Source organism: Neodiprion pinetum, chromosome 7, assembly GCF_021155775.2.
Source record: "Neodiprion pinetum isolate iyNeoPine1 chromosome 7, iyNeoPine1.2, whole genome shotgun sequence".
Taxonomy (NCBI): Eukaryota; Metazoa; Arthropoda; class Insecta; order Hymenoptera; family Diprionidae; genus Neodiprion; species Neodiprion pinetum.
The window spans coordinates 19,096,936-19,118,527 of record NC_060238.1 but is presented as its reverse complement, the minus strand read 5'-3'; the positions used below and the strand labels follow the sequence as shown (position 1 = coordinate 19,118,527).

The window sequence follows — 21,592 nt, the reverse complement described above, 5'->3', positions numbered from 1 at the left end:
AGAGGCTGAATGCTCAAAATTTGTGTATGTAAATTTTATAAAATATTTTACCAATACCGTTATTTTATATGCTCAAAGTTAGAATAAAGTACTTCTATATGTTACGTTTAAAAAAAATTAGAGAAATTGAGTTTTCTTGCGGCCTTCAAGACCCATGTAAACACCTTAAGAAACCAGAATTAATATGTCTCGTACATTTTGTTCAAACGGGAAAAAGTCTCATGTAGTTTAAGACATCGTTTAGATTTGAGCTTAAAATCTTTTAGATAAAATTGTTCCAGAAAGAGAGAGAGAAAGAAAAACACTGCCCTGGTTTGCAACGGTATAGGTTATACATAACATTTCTATAATGAAACATGAATATCGTTGTGTGCAGATTTCTTTCATGATCAGAGACGCGAACACCTGACGCTGTCTTCTATGCGATAAGAAGTTCGCGTTACGTATAAACTAAATATTATTCTGGAGACCGGTTTTGTCCTTATATTAATTATTTATGTTCTCGCACCCGAAAGTTGGAAACAATTGTAACGGATCGACAAGGGTTGAAACTTGGAAGAGACATCAGCTGCTGATCCCCAAAGACTGATTGATAAACGTGGAAATAATTTCGAAAGTGATTAGTATAACTCTCAGTCAAGGAGCTCAGGCACAGCTATTTTGGGAATTGAATTGAAGAAGAATTGTTAATAAATGGCTTGTGGAAGGTTCCAGATGTTTTTTCGTTGCTTTATATTAGAAATTTGTTTTAATGATTACCAAAATTCAATTTTAAAAGAAAAGATGACACTTGTTAGGGAATTCAATCTTACACTTGATGGTCTGAAAAGAGTTTTGTAGTTAATCATAATCTCTTTTCTCAAATCGTTGATTTTGAGCTCAAGTTATTCGAATAGGTGTTTCTCTTTCCCTAACTTTTCATCCAGACTGTCAAACCGATTAGTTTTTAATTTCATTACAAGATTTTCATTTCTTCATTGGAAAATGTCCTCCTGACGTCGGAGCCTGGTTGTCACCGCCATTTTATCACGACATGAACCAAGTTTCTAATTCTAATAAAGGCAAATCGTAATTTTTTGGGTTCGAAATTATTCAATTTTAAAATATCATTTTTACACTTTTTTTTACACACACTCCTATCGGGCGGTAAACAATAGTTCACACTCACTATGTTCTTCTCCAAAATGTGTACAAATTTTGTTTAAATGTCGATAAATGTAATGCGAAAACGATGAGAAATTTTGATTCATTCCTTTGTCATGAAAAATACGCGAAAAAACGTTTAAAAAAAAAGCGATCCCAATGCAGAAATGAAGATAGAGAGGAACGACAATGAAAAGAATATTCACACCGTTCGTTCCTCTGTCTTTTATACGACGATCCTTGAAGTCTATAAGGATCCTGTGAAGAAAGCCAGAAGCGACATTGGCCACCGAATGCAACTGCAAAGAAACAAAGAGAGCCTGACAAAGCGGCAGTAGTACTTCGTGTCTTGAGTTATATTTGGGTCATCGTATAAATGAATAATGCCGTATATTCAGGTCCAGCTTCGCTTCCGGCAACCCAACCCTGCCCGACTTAAAGGTCCATGCTATGTGCACCTCTGGCATGGTATGCTCCAAGGAAATAGTTGTCGTTGGCGGCTGCAGCCCCGCAGGATGCAGCGGCTCGTGGAGTGCCGGGAACATGATAATCCCAGGAATGCGTTGCATATATAAGGAAATGAATGCATGAATTTCACGTCACAGACCGGGGGAAAGACCTACGGAGGAAACAAGGAGGTCAGAACACACGACTCTGGGTGAATAACGACGCTGCTGGGCTGACAAGGATCCCAGAATCCGATATATATGGTCCTGCGAACGTCATTATTGAGGATTTTAACCATAACGTGTCGACAAGTACGATTGAATTTTGTACGGACAATTTGAGAATGAATCGGGTGTACAGTTTGATGTAAAAACACAATTTTCAGGCAAGTGTATTGTCGGAGAAAACTTCCTTGGGTTGATGGACCCTTTAATTCATGCTGGGAGTCTCGGCGTTTCACCTTTTTCTTTGTTAAACTACTTTTTTGGTAACAACTGCCAAGTTTTTTCGTTCCACGTGGTCGCTGGAATATTTCCAAGTTTAAGTAAAAACGTGAAACTTATTTATTTATGTATTGCAAAAATGGCAGATGTAAACAAATGGTTGAAGGTCTACAGTTTTTACGAAAAAAACCATTTTCTGTTAATCTACCGTAAAGATCCAAGTGCTAATTTCTACACAAACTTAATACACACCGAAAACTTTGTCCTCTTGTTGTTTGTTTGTCCGCCATATTGGATCCACCATTTTGAATTTACGAATTCCTAGTTCAGATTCGTGATCAGCGACCCCGGACAAGCCCGTGTATGCAAAATTTCAAGTGAATCGCATGTAAGGGTTAATTGAATTGGGTTGAAACAATTTTTCCTCGGTATGCGGTAAAACAAAAGGTACCTACTAATGGATTTGTGCGGGAAAAACTCAGTTATCAACCACTGTTTACACATAATATTGTTCTGCTTTCTTTTTTAACGAAAAAAACATGGGTGACACGTATCCAATTTCATCGAATCACAGGTTACAGTGACATTCGATGAGTTATCTACAAATCACTTGAAGTTCAATTTTTATTCAACCCTCCAATAAAACGAAAATGTAATTTAAGTAGAAGCCTGTGTTCCTTGTTTATACTATTTGAACACTTTTTCACTGGACTGTACCCCCAATAAATTTTTGATCTTTATCATGTGAACAAAAGATGCATCAGATATCTATTTTATCTCGATTCAAAGAAGGAAATTCTTGAAATAACAATGCGATCAAAGTAAGCATAATATAATGACACATAATATCGGACATAAAAAATGCACCAAAACAAACTGTGAACAAAAAAAAAAAAAAAAAAGTTTCAGAGACAATTTTTGAAAATGGTGATTATAATATCCATTCATGTGTATACTATTGAGAGTGTATCTTTTGTTTAACTTTCGTCAGTATTTGTAGGAGACATCTTTGAAACATATCACAGCAAAGCGTTTTACAATAATATTGTAGACTATTCTTGAATCGAGGAAGTTGTAAAATCCTTCCTGAACTCACCCCAATATACGACGAGAGGTTATACGTAAAAGACTAAACTCACGTAATATGTTTTGGAAAAGTTTAAGCATTATAGACGCTTATAATCTTCGGAGGATCGTTCGTTTGGTTCTGTTTTCCACTTCGTCTCTAAGGTAGGCGAATCAAAACGTATCCTGACAGTCCAAATGGACTCTAATAAAGGTTATGACTGGAATATCAATCACGATTTCCTCTCCGTCTCGCCCCATTTGTGTCACGATCAAATCTTTTGTTCCGGAAATGGAGCAACCGCAAGTACTTTGATATGAGTGTATACAAGGTGTCCGGTAAGTCCTGTAACTCATGAATAGACAACGCGTGGTAGTAGTAAATATAAGTAAGACTCTATATTATCACGAATATTGTACCATCGAAGCACTAATGCGGCAATCCGAGAGCGCTGACTAAGTGCCTCAAGTCGAAATCAAAAGATTAACAACAGCAGGAAAAAAAAGTAAACCATTCTAAATTCCCGAGTTTCGAGTTTCGATTCGTAATTAGTAACCACACAAACAGCCGGGTACGAAGTTTCATCCAAATCATGTAACTTCTTATATTTTCGTCCGCCATATTGGATCTGCCATTTTGAATTTTCAAATCTTCAGTCTAGATTCGTGATGAGTTACCTTACGGATTATCGGGTACCAAGTTTCATATCAATGAAATAACTTCTCGTATTACCGGCAGTCATATTGGATCCACCATTTTGTATTGCCAAATTCTGAGTTTAGATTCGTGATCAGCGACTTCCAAAGCCACCGATTTTCAAATATCGAGTCAATCAAACGTGAAAAAAAAACCTGTGCCCTACAAACTGTTAAATAGGCAACTGAATCAGCTTTGTTCAGAGATCAATTGAGCCTATGGGTCAAATGATGTCTTAAGTCGACTAAAGTTTTGACAGGAAAAAGGCAAGTAAAAATTCAACTCTGTCGGTATTCGGCACAGTCCGTGCGCCGCTTGTTACAGTTACTGCAGCATTAAAAGTTGACGGCAATATCCAAAATTCACAGGATATACAGCTAAGATTATATACAAGACCGAGATGAGCGTATTTGAAAAAATGACTCAAGTCGACTTTAGCTTTTTTTTTTTGATTCATATGCTCAATTTTGCGCGATACAGGATTCGAATTTGATTAAGCTTCACTGTCCATATTTTTCAAATAGAACACCGCAACGAGTTGCCTTCTATCCGTGACTTATGAGACACCCTGTACAGTGGGTACACATTTACTTTTGTCGCGTGGATGTATCGTACACGCAAACATAGAGAGACAGAGATACGCGTGAATTTGTTGGAGAAGACAATAGGCTCGGAGGGGGAAAGCGAGAGTGAGAGTGAGCGAAATCAGGACAGCCGTACCAACAAATGACAATCGCGTGTCGGACGGTGTGTCGAGAGCGCTGAGAGGGACGCAGGGGAATCCCCGTCTAGCTGACAAAGGACCTAGTCGGGCTGCAAGAGGTTGGCAGCATTGCCGAGGGAAGTGCGTGACATATATACAGAGTGGGTAACTACGTACACGTACCCGCAGCTACGCTACACCCGGGATTATGCTGAACAATGCGATCGCATCAAGGAAGTTGAATATGGTATTCGGTTGGTCCGGAGATCGTATATACGCAGGATGCAGCAAAAAATAAGGAGGGAGGTGAGCGGGAAAAAACCGGGATTAAAAAAAATTCATCCGGTCGGGAAATGACGGCGCCTAGTCGAGAATCTGTCCTTCCTAACCTCCCAGGGATTTTATTGCAAAAAGTTACCGCTTCCTCCGGCGAAACCCTAAGCCTTGCTGCACTGCGCTTGAACAGTGATTAGTTTACTTTAACAAAGGGATTAGGTGCAGATTCGTCTCCGTAATGTCCGGTCTTGTTGTAACCTGAATTAAAAAATAGTTAGACCAAGGTCCGATTGACAAGTTAGACACATAGGTATGTGTATGAGACATCTTCTCTGGATAATCAAGCTTCTATGCCTGATGCCAACCGGCCTCAGTACGTAAGGAAGACGCGTAATGTGAAGATATTTAAGAGCTTGATATTCATTAATTAATAAATATTACTTGTTCTAATATGACCTTCTGTGAATCTTTATTTGAGCTAGACAGGCGATTAAACTCTCAGAGGTATCACATTCTCTTCTCTTCGCAGACTGTAACTATACCATAAGACGTTTCTTGAATTCTGTTTTTTTTACAACAGACTTCGGGACTATGAAGATTTCAACACATTATGTAAAAACTCGAAGAAAAAAAATCGATCAATTTTTATGTGATTAGATGCAAATTTTAAGGTTCTTCGTGAAACTTGACGAATCTTCAGGTTTCATTCACGTCAAGACTCTTCATAGGATATATTTAGGAACACCTACCCTGTATCAGATTTCAAAAAATTTAACATAAGAGAAAAAAGATTTTCTAAGATCTCAAAAATTACGCAGAATTTTAATACGAGATTTCGTCGTTTCATTTACAAATCGTCAAACTTCCAGGAACTTGATAAAAATTTAGAGAGATTCGCGATATTTCAAAGTATTCCACAAAACTTCAAGGATGCCACAGAACCGAGAAAAGTTGAGCTGCTTAGTGTGGAAACACTGAACTTTTGCAAATGTCAGATTTCAATAAAACTGAAGTTCGAAATGTGTTTCACTCATGATCTTTCTCAAAATTTAAACTAACTAACTGACGTTATTTGATAAAGAATTTCCGTTTCGTGCAACATTGTTAAATTTATTTCACGTCTTTTACATAAGTTTGATTTATGCCAAGTATGGACCTCGGTATTTTTAAAATGGTTTTGAGTATACTTCACTCCACTTCACTTTGATAATCCTTGTAAATAGAGATTTTGAGCAATTGAACACAATTGTTTCATCCAGAATGTTATTTTTGAATCACTCTTGAGGTTTCTTCTCGTCCATATCCAAAATACAATTTTCCAACCCGTCTCAGTTGTCAATCTATCTCATTTTCGATTCTAGAACTCTACGTATTCATCACGAAGTCATGGGAGGTGAGAAACGAAGCACATCGATAATAAGGAGACAACGCAGAGTGAATTCGTTGAGATTAATTGTCGATGATCTTCGAGTACTCAAAAATACATCTCGATAGTAACAGAGTTAGACTAGTATAGTTAGACGGTACGGCCAATAACATTGTAACTTCACTGACTGTGTACTGTATATTTCATTAATTCCTTTCTGCTTCACATGTAATCAAATTAAGTGTTCTTGTGACCACTTTTGTTGAGAAAGCTATATTCTTTTCTAAAAATAAAAGTAACCAGGTGAAATGAGGGAATTTTATTCACGTGACAAAACAAAACAGAGAATTCAGAAAAAAGAATTCACAGGGACCGGATTTCGCTAATTCGACGGTCTGGAGCCCGCAGGATCGGGGAAAAGGCTCGGAGGTACCGAGCTGAGGACAAAAAGGGAAATAATAAGTAAATGGTGCGTTTAGCTCGGTGCTGGACGAACGAGGCCGATTAGTCGACGTCGAGTTTTTCCTCTCTCATTTTCTCTTCAGTAGGTACCTTTCGCGGTCTGCTTCAGTCGGTGTTTCAGTACCAGCTACCGTAATTTCAATTGATTGTCCACGAGCGAGAAACCGGCACAACGTGCTGACAGTGGCCAACTTCGGGAAACTCGGTCCACTTAACCACGTTTTTATTCACACATCGGTTTCTCCTCGATCGTTGCAGCAACGATTCCAGCCGTTGGCGTCCCTTTGCTTAGCCGCATATTCGTTAACGGGATGAACAAAGTCCGCAACGCGATTACGTATAAAATTTGCGCAACGCGAGCTCGCGAGATCTTTTGCCGGTATTGGACATGTGGCAGTCCTTTTTATCGACCGAGCCGACTGATTCTTTTTTTTCGTTATTATAGTGAATTACAGTTTACTTTTTTCGGCCCGGATGTCGTAACAAAATATTCTTACAACAGCTCGTTGTTTCTCGTATTGGATGACGTCCTTCACTCATCGAATTTATTGCCCCGAAAATCTGAGAATTGCGAAAATAATAAAACATGGCAGAAAATCATAAATTTTTTCGACAATTTTATTTGGTAATCAATGAATATTCTGAATTCTTCTATAAAGAACCAACATCCCACTGAAATCTGAACAAATTCCATTTATTATAGTTTACTAATAGTAACGAAAAATAAAATCACTCAACTCGGTCAATAAAAACGAACCATCATGCCCACTTTACCGGCCGAGTAAAATGTCCCTTACTTTGAATATTAATCAGAGCCTACGAAAATCTATATGCTTCGTTCTATACAATTCTAACTATGCCTGGAAAAAATACTCGTCAGATATTTTTTCTTTCATGCTGAAATAAATCCAGAAGTTGTATTTCTGCAATGAGCGGTGATTCAATTACAGTAATGAATTTTCTGGCTTCATTATTGCACGCGAAACAAAAGATTTTCTCTTGATATTTCTTGTTCGATATTTTGCATGTAGAATCGCCGTATCTATGGCATTTCAGGGTTAGTGATGAGTATAAGTCTGCTCAGATATTATTCATCGTTAAAATAATTGACATTCGACTCGGTCGGTACAGAATGAATATTGCACCCTCTTAGTTATTTTCGCTCCGTCTCTAACGAGGCGGTACCTTCAACCATTCAATTCGTGTTTTATTCCCTACGCTGCGACTTACAGTCGTGGGGGTGAAAAATTGAACCACGTAGCGATTTGTCCAGGGACTGCGACGTCGACGAGGAAAAAATTCCGGAAAGGCGTGGGCGAACTGAACGGCAAGGAAACAGGCCGAAAGAAAGAAAGAACGGCGAAGGCTCGGGCGGAATTAATAACGGCAATAAACAAACAAGCTTTTCTCTCCCCTGCGGAACTCGATGCGTGAGCACGTGTCACCATGCACTTATTATCTTTCATGGGGTAAACCTTTGTGTTCAGGAGGGTGTATTAGACTCGTGGAAAGTGTGACTTCAGGGTTTCGTTCAACAAATTTGACGTTTGCTGTGTTTCCGGGAAGTAATCTAATAAACCAGCCTGGTAAAAACGTTACGTTAGATTCTACGAACTGTGAGGAAAACTAATGAATAAGATGGAAAAAATTTTCCTTCGTTAAACCTTCCGACGGGTTGTGTAAATATTTTATGTTAAAAATGACTAAGATTCAGAGAACGGTTTCTTTGAAGTGATATGCCTTTCAACGCTGCTCGGAGTAAATTAAACTCGATCAAAGTCATGAATCACGTTTGCACCACAAGCTATAAAAGTCACGTTGAAACACGTCACGACGAGTTACAGACTGGTTTTGACACGAAACTCATCTTGCGATCGGAGAAAACTTTTTGCCTTTTTAAAAAAATCAATTTATAGACGAATTTTGTAGAAAATTTTCTCGTGAAAACACAACGTTTGATTGCAAATCTACAAAATTTTTTGTTGAATTAGCACACGTTGAAAATGCTTTCTCGCAAGAGAAGTAAGATTAACCAGTTATTAGGAAGGGCTCCAGGCACCTATTTTTTCACTGCTTGATGTAGCACATAATTTATACAGCGTGAAGTACAATCAAATGATAACTTTTTCAGTTACAACAATTATACAATCATTTTCTAATCTTCACAATTTCGTTTCTCAAATCTTTTTGTTCCACGTTCCTGACTCATTTGATATTTCTTACTGACGAAGACAAAACTAGTACGGTGAGAACTTCAAAGCGTAAAATTAAGTTTCAGCAAAAGTTATTTTTCACGTTGAAAAACACCCATAAATCAATATACGAGTATCTTATCTTGAGTTTTCCAGAAATTTTAATTCATCTTACAAAATAGCATTGAAAGATTTAAATTTTACGTAAATTATTTTCAATCTCAACCGGACGACATTGCGTTGGCAAAAAACAAATTCAACGGATGACGAAAACAAATTATAATCAAAAAGTACTTCAAGTCCTGAAGTTGTTTTTAACCAAGGTTTTTAATGGAAAGATTCACGACAATTGAAAAACATAACTCTGAGAAAATTCTTTTCTAAAAAATGTCTCGAGTCGAGTATAATTCGGATAAAAAAAAAATCGTAATCGGGATATTTTTTTCTTCAAATTGTCGGAGAAAAATACGACCAGGTTTTCTACCCGCTATAAAAATAAGTTCCAAGCTGCGACTTTATTCCGGCTTGTTTGCGATGTAACGTCGGTTCTCCATACGGTCTGAGACATTGAGTATGGAGAGTTGCCGCAGAGCTTTACGATGATTTGTTCCAATTTATTACTCAGATTCAATAAGGCTCTGAGTCTACGTATCGATGCGCAAGAGCCAGGCAGCTCTCAAATAGGCGAGTATAAAACCGCATCGCCCTTTCGACAAATCCAATCTATCGTAACACGCGTTTATCCGTTCGTCTTCGTAAAGATCCTAAAGACGGATAGATGAAAATAACTTTTGCAAATCTGTTTCTTCCAGTCGATTTTCACCGATTTAAGGCTAAAAAATTATATTACTCTATCGGTCAATAAAACAATGATAACGTAATAACTGAAAAACAATTTTCGTAATTGGAACAGTATGTTCCAATTGTTGGAGTAATAGGTTTGAATAGTAGCAAAATCTTTTAACAACGAGCAAATACATCGATTAAGGATATGATGATTTAATTCTTGAGAAACAGGAAAAATGAACACCGAATTTATAGAGTTTATTTAAAAAAAAAAAAAATAACGCCGAGTGAACGTCGTTCAATCAACACCAAGTTTTAGCAAAATTTGAACATCCAACGAAGCTTTTTTGCACAAATTGCAAACTGCCAAGTCGGTAGCTTTCAGTATTCCCGGCCAAAACTTGGTAGAAATTAAATCTGAGAGAAAAATCGATCGTAAACTATAAAAACACGACTCCCCTTCAAATAAAGTACCTGCTCAATATCCAATATAAGAATTCTTTCACCCATTATTCTCTACCTCTCTGCCTCAATTATCACACGTAAATTCAATTGCAAATTTCCGAGGGATGAAAATAGCCCGGAAGATGTTTTGCCCTCGTTTCTTGACAATAACCAAAAATGGTCGATTTTCAATTAAACCGATTATTTTTTTCCCGATTAATCGAGTATAATCGATTATTTTTCAAACACGATTGATCGACCGACTCGATTATTTTACCTCAAAGTCGGTTTTCGTTTTTTACTTCCATCAACGATGCAATGCAATATCGATTTATGTTATCGAATTATCAATTATTATCATACCGACTTGGAATCAATTTCGCAATCTGTAATCGATATCACTTTATTATCACCGATGTTATTTCACAATTACGAAATTATATTGTAATTCTGTTCCGTTAGTGATATTGTGAAAGAAAATCTCATTTCTTACAATGGCGACACATTACAAAAGTGATTTGACTTCGTTTCAATTACGAATCACGAAAGTGATTTCGTTTCAGTATTATCGACGTGCTTGTATAATTGTAAAAGTATTTTTCAGTTTCGTTAAGTATTTTAATTACAATTTACAGAAGCCGTAATAATTCATTTTGTTCCGATTAAAATTCACTTTGTTGATTTGTAATTGATTTGGCATCGTATCTCCCATTGACTTTGTCTACGCATACAAATTATTTTTAATATTAATTTGAACGTGAATAATTACAAAATGCAATCGGATGCTGTTCGGCAAAACTCTTTTTGCATTTCTGCGTCACCGTGATATATCGAAGTTTTATTTTTGCGATCGAAAATGTAACTTTAATATTGCTGCTAATTAGTGGAATATTCTAGCATTCCGAAATAAACGAATCACGTTTCTAGTTACTAATGATCGATCTGTATGCGATCTAACTGGAGTAATTACACCCACGTACACACCGTTTGTACGTATATTCACTCGACGCACGGAGGATTAATCATCCCCGCGAGATAATGAATACCTCTCGGTATCGAAGCTTATTCAGCTTTTATACCCGCGTAAACACTCGGCTTACAGATCAGCTTTGATATCCGAGTACCTGGCGGATTGCCAGATTGATTCCGTTTCCCTGATTTCCTACATCGCTGTTCGGGGATCAGCTCATCTACGACTTCCTGATCCTGTTCACCGAGACTCGGTCCGTCGCCTATTTACAACCCTATCAAGGATCGTTCGTACTTGATAGTTGACTTATTGCATTATCAGATTCTCTCATTTTTACATCCAGTGGAGGTAGTTGGTAGGTCATGAAACTCTAGGCGCAGGACTGAAATTCCGAATTATTTGGTGGCGAAACTTGAAGTAAAGAAATCCAACTTTTACGAAACAACAAAGTTTCGAATAGTCGGAAACCCGACGGTTCAAACTTCCGAAATGCAAAATTCCGAAAATTCAAGTTACGATAAAGCAAAGTTTCGAAAAGTTAAGTTTCGATAGAGTGAAACCCAAACCAGAAATTCACAGATGTGAAAATTTTCGATCATTCGGAATTTCGAGGTTTCAGATTTCTAAATTTTCACATTTTCGCACTTTCGGAACTTTGAGCGTCGTGTTTTCGACCATTCGACACTTTGATCTTTCAGCAAAGTTTTATTTCTTCGCTTCAAGTTTCACCAGCAAAAATTACAGAATTTCATGCTTTCGGAATTCTTCAAGTTCGAAATTTCAACCTCTTCCCAAACTCAAATTATTTTCCACACGGTTTAAATTCCCTGTCAATTGAAAAAGCTCCCAAATTTCATTTACATGCCGCCAGTATGCAAAGTAATATCAGAATTATCAACCTCGCGTCTATTGTACATTCGTCTTGAACCTGAACAATAAGTTTCGTATCCGATTCGGCAAGCAATTTGAACTAACCGTGCGTTTATACAAATAATTATATTTTCTCGGTTCATTATGCTGGCATTCTTAGAACATTAACGTGCAAATATCAAGATTTCAATAAACAGCACCGTCTCCCTGACGGAAGAGGAAGATCGCCCCAGCGATGGCATTCCACAAGTAGAATTTGATCAAAATTATAAGCTCGTAACAACGTTGTCCTTGTTTCAACCTCTGTTACATCACCCAATTACTTGTTTGTCATACTCCAGCAGCGGTGCAGCGGAGTACAAAGCATCGCATGGAAATTGACCAACGGATAAAGAAGCGCCATAGCCTTCTTCTTTTATACATTCTCTACTTTGGATTTAATATAAATTTTTGCCAAGACTCGTAGTCGAAAGTGGCTGCCGTGAATGGCGGGTAATATGTAAGACAGACAGAGAGAGAGAGAGAGAGAGAGAGAACTAGAGCGGGTTCAATTTGACGGGAGGTTTCCTTATTGTTAGACATCCTACGTCAAGCTGTGCCGCTTGACGTTTAGATCGTTTCCCCGGGTTTCTGTGTGCCTCAAAAGCCAAAGGTTGACTGGACGCCACCTGACGTTGCTTCATATACACCTAAGAAGGTGGATTCTGACCTTTTCGAGGCCGCGCGTGTTTCGGGGAAAATATAAGCGCAGTTGAGAACCGCTTGACACACCGACGGTGGCGCCACTGGCGGTGCGCAAATGAAGAGACACGCTCCGTGCCCAGAGTCCAGAAAACTAAAGTCTGACTTCTGATCGATCCGCTATTATGTTTTTCTCTTCACGACGAAACGGATACTCCACAAAGTTTCGTGCATTTTCAAGTCAGGCAGAGGACAGCTCTCGAGTGAAATTTTTTGGAACTCCATTGAACCTCTGTTCCTTTGTAGTTTAGCTACAACCACTCAAAATTAGGTCTGATTGACATCGTCCAGATTCTCACATCTTGGTCGCAATTTAGTAGAACCTCGAATCTGTGTTGAAGTTCAAACCAAGAATATCGCAACTGAGGCTTCGGAGGATTAAATGAGTTCCAATTTTGGTTCTCATTAGAGCCTCAAACATCGCAATCGGGACTTTTTGCGCAGTTTTGATGTTCGAATTTAGTTTTTTTTTTTTTACTCGTGATTTCCCGATCTCCGAAGGCCTGATATACAAGCCTAGAAAACATCGACATCTTCTTGAGGTCCGAATGAGGTCCGAAATTTCGTCTTGGGAGTAACTTAAGCATAGTATATAGATGGACTGGAAAAAAACTAGATTAATTAATTTCTGAACGAAACTCTGTGATAATAAATCGTAAACGTGTCGCCGTTGGATGGAATTAGTAAAAACGTACTACGTATAAAAAAACATCAGAGTCTTCATTTCCCGCGAACACTAGAAATACGTTGAACCTGGAAGCAATGTTTTTTCCATTCATGAACAACGTCACAACGACGTGAAAAGTAAAAGCTCGTAGAAAATATTCTGTCATAGCTCTGTCGCAGCTTGATTGTTTTTTCTGTCGAATTTTCGGCGTCTAATTTTTGATATTAGCGCTAACTGCGCAGGTGTAAGAAAAAAACTGTTACCTTTTTGTTCTTTCCCCTAAGCCCAGTACTTCGAAATGTTTCAAAAAAGCTTGGAATTTTTTCGTAAAAACTCCAGATTTTGCGGGATGGGATTGCGTCAGACATTTCAGAGACTTGAAAATGCATTTGAGTCGACCTTGCCGCAGCCATTATTGCCACGACTTTTTTACCAAATCGATTTTTCAATTCAACAAATTTTCCCGAGAATGTAATAAAGCTTCGCCGATAAAAGTGACTCGTCATCGACTTTCCTACGCACATACAGCTGCATTAAAACCGCATGGTAGCCAATTGTTCGAAAAATGTTGAAACAACTATTTCATCAGTCACTATCCCATATCGATTTAGACCGCGAACGCATTTATCTTTCAAAGATTGATACCTCGCCTTGCCACTAGACACGGAGTGCTTCCTTTTCCTGGACCGGCTTTACCCATCCTTAATAACTCACTGGGCCTAATCGTGAGGGTTCGAAATTACGAATCCCTTTCCAATAAATTCCTAAAGGATCATTTTCTTTCTCTCACTCTCTTTTCCCTCTCTTCCCAAAGCTTGGAAATTTTTAATACTCGTCTCTACGCTCATTTGTTTCTTATTAATTTACTTTAGGCACGTTTTCATATGAATTAATGTTTATAATTTTACAGTACGGTTATATTAATTTGTAATTTTTGTATGATTTTACCTGTATTCATTTTGTTTATTTTTTTTTTTCTGTTTGGCATCTTTTTTTGTTTATTCTAATCTTCAGGGTTCGATATATCTTTCTTACAATTAATATAAAAATTACCTCAAAATTTTTATTAAGATCGGTAGAAAAATTTCACGTTCTAAATAATTTTTTTTTTTTGTCAGTCATCTCGATTTTGAATTTTGATTGAAATTTCGTAATAGTTGTTGTATCAGGAAAAATGCAAGAGAAAAATCAAAATTACTGAATAAAATATTATCGATTGGTTGAAAATTAATAAAAAATTACCGTTTCACCTGCCCACTTTGATTTTGGTTGGGATATTTTTGATTTTGGCTACAGAATTCATGAAGTTTTTAAAATAATTTACAAAAATGTCACAATTACTGGCAAAATATCATCAATTGAAAAGCACTAGATGTGTCAGGGGGGTTGTAAAAATCTGAAAGAAATCTGTGATGATTTTCAAAGTTGAAATAACGATATAAAAAATCGCGGACCAAATCCAAGAAGGTGACGGTGAAACCCTAATCTAATTGACGTGGAATGCCCCGTATAGAGATATCAATTTTTCGCAGTCGGATTATTACGCCTATTTATACTCCAAAATATGAGCCAAATGCGAAATCCTCCTAATGAGAATAAATTGAAAAAGCGCGAGACAGGATTAAATTTACCGTTCTATTCAACTGTCAAGCCGTAATTTGCCATATAATTCAACTTGAGCCAATGCTAATTTTCGTTCCCGATAAACTGAATTAATTTCCTTATTTATAATACTGATGATTATACTGAAGATGAAGGGGGAGCAAAGAGATGAAACGGAATAGAAGAAAAACTAATTCTGGTCTAACAGGATTAGCAGTAGCATACGGCTTCCCTCGAAGGCCTTTTCAACTCTGTAAACGAATAAACAATACGAGCAGGTGGCTGTAACGAGGGTGAATTTTTAGAGATTAAATCTCGACAACTAATTATTCAATTGAATTGTGGTTCGTTTTGTCAAAAATCGTGTGAATCGAGCTTTATTTACACTTTTTTTCTATATTGTAATCTATATTTCATAGGCAGCATTGTTATACTGATATTAACTGTCTGAAATTGATAATAACGTCAACCATTTCGCTAACTGACTTCATATATTTCAAAAAACGGGTCAACCTATTAAGGGAGCTTTCCAGTGTGACAGCCCGAAAAATCGCTGTTTTTCGCGATTTTTTTTTTTAAAGAAAAAATAATCTAATCGGTCTGGTTTTTTTTTTGTATATTAATTGGGTATTGAAGAATACAAAACAATTTTTTAAAGATCGATTTATTTATTAATTAATATCTATAAAAATGATGAAACAATTGTTGCAGAAAATGCACTTGGATGTGGTGTCCACGTTGGGGGTCACAATTTTGATCTGAAACAAAAAACACAAAAAGATTATTGATCGGTATATAATTGGCTTTCGTGCTATGGAGGCTTTTTTCTTTTTTTTTTTTTTTGCAAAAATGGCGCCGGTTTGAACAAAAAGTATCGATTTTAGCATTTTTTTTGGCAGTTTTTTTTACAAAAAAATAGGAAGATGTCAAAAAAAAAAAAAAAGCTTCCATAGCACGATAAACAATGACGTTAAGAATATTGTGTAAAAAATTCAACTCGATAGCTTTAAAACTCTGCCCTCCAAGTTGGACACCGTTTTGAAAAATGCTGTTTCGAGAAAAACGCGTTCAAAGTTTCAAGTGAGGAAATTTTAGGTAAATCGTTTACTTACGGTCAATCAGCGATGCCAGGTCCGTACAATATCCCTTCTGCTTCTTCGAAAAGATCGTGCTCAATGGATTGTTCAGTCCGACGAGCTGTCCTCGCCTCTTTGCTATCCAGGGACGCCTGGCGGTTTGCTTGGATGATGCGCGCATTCTTGTACTTAGCGGCGAAATGTGCGGCGCTCGGCCCTATCGTGCATCCCATCGTCTTCAAAATTTTTAAAATTGGGTCGTAACCTTCATTGAAGGTGCACACAGCACACTGCGTAGCGATTTCTACTATCTGCTTGCCGCAGAATACGTGCTTTGGGGCTAGTTGCCACACACAGTGATTGATTGATTTTCAAGAATTTAGCACGCCATCCGCTTTTTTTTTGAAAATTGAGTGCGACAAAAAAATAAGTCGCGCGACTAATTTACGGCTAATTAACGGCAAATTATGCAATAGTCCGAATTCACATTTTCGACAATTGGCGAGCCAAGTTCATGTACGTGCAGGTAGGAACGAGACAATAGAAATAACAGTCGCACGGGCAGACGGCCGACGCGGCAGCTGTAGCGCTCCCTTGCCTTATTCCAAAAAATGCTGTACAGTAACCGAAATAATCTGAATTTCGGCATGAAAATTTCAGGGAATATTCGGAAGAGTGTATACTATTCGATAAAGCAAAAAAAAAAAAATCGATTTTTTGAAAATTTCACACTGGAAAGCTCCCTTAACTAGAAATATTTGATAGTTTATCATCTTTGCTACGATCTCATTTTTCCTCGGATCTTCATAATTTGTTCTTAATTGAATAATAAACTCGTGAATCTTGGATGAAAAATCGATTTTTTTCTTCTAACGGTGGCCATTTTGTTGAAAAGAAAATCGGATCACTGACTCCACATCTAAAGTAGATCGGTAAAGTCGTTTCTTAGATATCTTAAGCACCACAGAATATCTCGTAGATCGAAATGGTTGACGTTATTAACAATAATAATGCACCATAAGAATCGATCGTGAATAAAAACGGGGCCGGGTTAAAGTTCCGAAAGTGCCGAAGTCCGAAATATTTGACGGCGAAACTTGAAGTAAAGAAATCAAACTTTCACGAAATAACAAAGTTTCGAATGGTCAAAAACCTGACGGCTCAAAGTTCCGAAATGTTCAAGATTCAAAAAATTCGAGTTACGATGGAGCAAAGTTCCTATGAATAAAGTTTCGATACAATAAAATTCGAAAAATAAAAATATTCTTACACAGCGTAGTTTACTCAACGGGTCGGTGTAAAGAATGAGAAAAATCGAAAATTAGAATGACCAGGATTCAGGTCGTAAAAATATCGAAAATCCGAAACAAAGAAAAATCAAAGTGGTGAAATTTCACCAAGCCAGAAATTCACAGCTGTAAAAATCTTCGGTCATTCGGAATTTCGCTGATTCAGGTTTTTAATTTTCTCCATTTCGCACTTTCGGAACTTTGACCTGTCGGAGTTGGACCCTTTCTGCATTTTTTCCTTCCGGAATTTTGCCCATTCGGCACTTTGCACTTTCGAAACTTTGATCGTCGGGTTTCGGGCCATTCGAAACTTCGATGTTTCGTGAAAGTTTGATTTCTTACCTCGAACTTTCGCCACCAACAAATCCGGATTTCAGCACTTTCGGAACTTTTCAAATTCGGGATTTTAACCCTGTCCAATAAAAATGTGTAAACGAACCTCGATCCATCCGCTTTTGAATAAACCAAGTCTCGATCAAAAAGAATAATCGGTTTTCGAGGTACAACGTCCCAAAGCTCGCTCACTTTTTCAACCAGCTACTCGTATAAACCCCCCCCCCCTTAAGGTCAACATGGCAACCTTCGACGGGCGAAGAACTCCCGGCGAGATTAATACCGGCTCCGAAAAGGCCTCGAAGAGTTCGGATAGAAGGTGATTATTAACGATTCGTAAACCACGCTCGCGCGTCTGGCTGTCAAAGTCTGGTGAGACTAATACCTGCAGCCCCCGAGCGAGGAGAGGGTTTCGGTAAAAGTACGAGTTAGGGATGGTTTCACAACCCTTAAGGGAGCTTTCCAGTGTGACAACCCCAAAAATCGCTGTTTTTCGCGATTTTTTTTTTTAAAGAAAAAATAGTCTAATCGGTCTGGTTTTTTTTTTGTATATTAATTGGGTATTGAAGAATACAAAACAATTTTTTAAAGATCGATTTATTTATTAATTAATATCTATAAAAATGATGACCCAATTGTTGCAGAAAATGCACTTGGATGTGGTGTCCACGTTGGGGGTCACAATTTTGATCTGGAACAAAAAACACAAAAAGGTTATTGATCGGTATATAATTGGCTTTCGTGCTATGGAGGCTTTTTTCTTTTTTTTTTTTTTTGCAAAAATGGCGCCGGTTTGAAAAAAAAGTATCGATTTTAGCATTTTTTTTGGCAATTTTTTTTACAAAAAAATTGGAAGATGTCAAAAAAAAAAAAAAAGCTTCCATAGCACGATAAACAATGACGTTAAGAATATTGTGTAAAAAATTCAACTCGATAGCTTTAAAACTCTGCCCTCCAAGTTGGACACCGTTTTGAAAAATGCTGTTTCGAGAAAAACGCGTTCAAAGTTTCAAGTGAGGAAATTTTAGGTAAATCGTTTACTTACGGTCAATCAGCGATGCCAGGTCCATGCAATATCCCTTCTGTTTCTTCGAAAAGATCGTGCTCAATGGATTGTTCAGTCCGACGAGTTGTCCTCGCCTCTTTGCTATCCAGGGACGCCCGGCGGTTTGCTTGGGTAATGCGCGCATTCTTGTACTTAGCGGCGAAATTTGCGGCGCTCGGCCCTATCGTGCATCCCATCGTCTCCAAAATTTTTAAAATTGGGTCATAACCTTCATTGAAGGTGCACACAGCACACTGCGTAGCGATTTCTACTATCTGCTTGCCGCAGAATACGTACTTTGGGTCTAGTTGCCACACACAGTGATTGATTGATTTTCAAGAATTTAGCACTCCAACCGCTTTTTTTTGAAAATTGAGTGCGACAAAAAAATAAGTCGCGCGAATAATTTACGGCTAATTAACGCCAAATTATGCAATAGTCCGAATTCACATTTTCGACAATTGGCGAGCCAAGTTCATGTACGTGCAGGTAGGAACGAGACAATAGAAATAACGATCGCACGGGCAAACGGCCGACGCGGTAGCTGTAGCGCTCCGTTGCCTTCTTCCAAGAAATGCTGTACAGTAACCGAAAAAATCTGAATTTCGGCATGAAAATTTCAGGGAATGTTCGGAAGAGTGTATACTATTCGATAAAGCAAAAAAAAAAAAATCGATTTTTTGAAAATTTCACACTGGAAAGCTCCCTTAAAGGAATGGCCCAGAACCCCAACAAAATATTTCCCACTTATTCTTGGAAATTTATCTATCAATTTCGCGTGCCAATGGAAGCGAGAGGGCCTGGAAAATAAGAGAGATAAACCAATTTCGATCTATCCAAGTTATATTCTTTACTCTGCTGCTCATACCTCGCATTTGAATTCAGTTTTCATCCGACCGTTCTGCAGCCGTTGCAAGTGCTCATTTGCATAATAAAATCACACCAACGGTGATAATAATCATCCATGCGATAAATGCTCGGGAAATGCGATCAGTTGCGGTTGAACAAATGATTGATGATGGGAGGGGTTGATATTTATTCTTCATATTTTTCTCTTGTCTATTCACTTATGACAGCGCAGAGTTCTGAAGAATTGAATCTTCGCACGATGCTGTTTTATCGCGGAATGGAATCAAAGGGAAAAACTGCTTCTTCTACCTTCAACCATTTTCTGTGATTGATGGTATTTTCTTTCTCAAACAGTTTTGAAAACAATTTTGTATCGTGTACTGTGAAAGCTGTTCGACTGATCAAGAACCGAGTGAGTCAGATGAGAGTTTCGTGTTAGTTGATCATCAACGTGAAGAATTTTGTTCACCAAATTTTACTTCGACGCAGTCGTAAATCGGAATGATTATTTCATTTTTCATTGGGAAATACACCGGTTCAAAAAAAAAAAAAAAGTTGCTTTCATCTTGAAACCCGTTTTATCTCTCACGAATCCGTGGTTCTTCACATTTGTGATAAAAGTTGGATGCAAAATCAAGACTTGGATGGAAATATGATCCATGAAATTTCCCAAACCTCTTTCGCTTACGACTATCGAAACGAAAATTCTTCAACTTTTTGTTAATCATTATTCGCGTATTCTAAATTACTGAGAAATATCTCGAACCATTTCGACGATATTTGACGATTCGTCGAGACATCTCAAAGAACTTTTGAAACTTCCGCTACTCCGGTTACGCATATCCTGAATCCCGGTTAGCAGGTCAAATCGATGCGAATGAAATTTTAAAAGAGAATCAACTGTTTCATTGTGATGTGACCCGTTTTTATTCAATATCTCTCGATTTCCGATTATGTCAATTTCACAAAAACTTCATTCGCAGAATTTTAGTAGAACTTGATACTCGACCTTTGGTTTTTTTATCTATAGTATTATCTATAGTATATAGTTTCGATTAGTTCCGACGATAAAATTATCTTACGGCATCCGTATCTGACCTCCTATCCGACTACCCGGTTTTATAATTACCTCTGAAGCTACTTCCGTAGCGAGAAAGTTCACCACCTGGTGGCCGTTTACGGTACTGGTATACTTACGCTTACGATCAATATATTCTCTACTTGTTTCGAAGCACGTGGTGTTTATTTTACATCGTCAAGAAATTAGTGCAACTGACCGAACAAGCTACGCCAAACAAGCTCCGATTAGATCAACAAAGTATGGCATTCGATTGGTGTAAATTTTTTGTTGGCTAGATCCATGTGCATATTTCATTTCAACTGCCTGATTGTTTTTGTCAACGACCACGCGACTCGGAGGAACAAATACATAAAATTCGAATCAAATGATATTTAGTTGACTAAATTTCGGAAACACATCGAAATTTTCACTAAATGGCGACAAGAAAGGCGTTTGTTGAATCAAGGAATTCACTTGACCACATGACTTCTACCAACTAACTGAATCTAAATTGTTGAATTGAAGTCATCGTATCTGATGGAACAAATAAGGGATACCAGATTGAAGCGAACGGACTCCATCAAAATCTATTTTCTTGGTTCAAGAACTCCTTTCCCTACGCGTAAAAGAGACTATAACCATACTGACAAACTGAGTAGTAAGGATGATGCAGATAGCGATCAGGGTCCAGGATCCCAACGAATCTTATCCGCATGTCGCCTTCCGCGATGCTTGTATGTGATCGTGACACGCATGACCTTCTCGCTTGTTGACGTTCGGCGGCGTAGCTTGGGTGCCTTGAGATTAGGTCGACGGGTGTTTAACCGATCCTTGTGCGTCCCTGGCGGTGTTCGGCTGACGGGTATGACGACGACACACCGGGGAACGAATGACTTGTTCCATCTAATAGGCGAAACCAGCTCGCACCATGAAACGGAGAACGGTGAAGATGAGGGTTCACGGTGAGTCCCCGCAGTGCAGGCATCATCAGGGAAACTAAGCGTCTTTGCTACTTTCTACGGCGTACTTATAATTGCCTGAAATTATGCGGAATCGCGGTTAATTA

General features: G+C 37.9%; 1 protein-coding gene and 1 long non-coding RNA gene across 3 annotated transcripts in view; both read right to left on the bottom strand.

Annotated features, from left to right (window-relative positions):
* Positions 1-21,592, bottom strand: part of LOC124223139 (defective proboscis extension response 1) — a 377,291-nt gene that overhangs the window by 218,541 nt on the left and 137,158 nt on the right. The window lies entirely within an intron of this gene.
* On the bottom strand, positions 15,538-16,681 carry LOC138191267 (uncharacterized). The gene is made up of 2 exons (XR_011177649.1): positions 15,987-16,681; positions 15,538-15,632 (listed from the first exon to the last, which is right to left on the bottom strand). It is a non-coding gene; the product is annotated as an uncharacterized lncRNA (long non-coding RNA).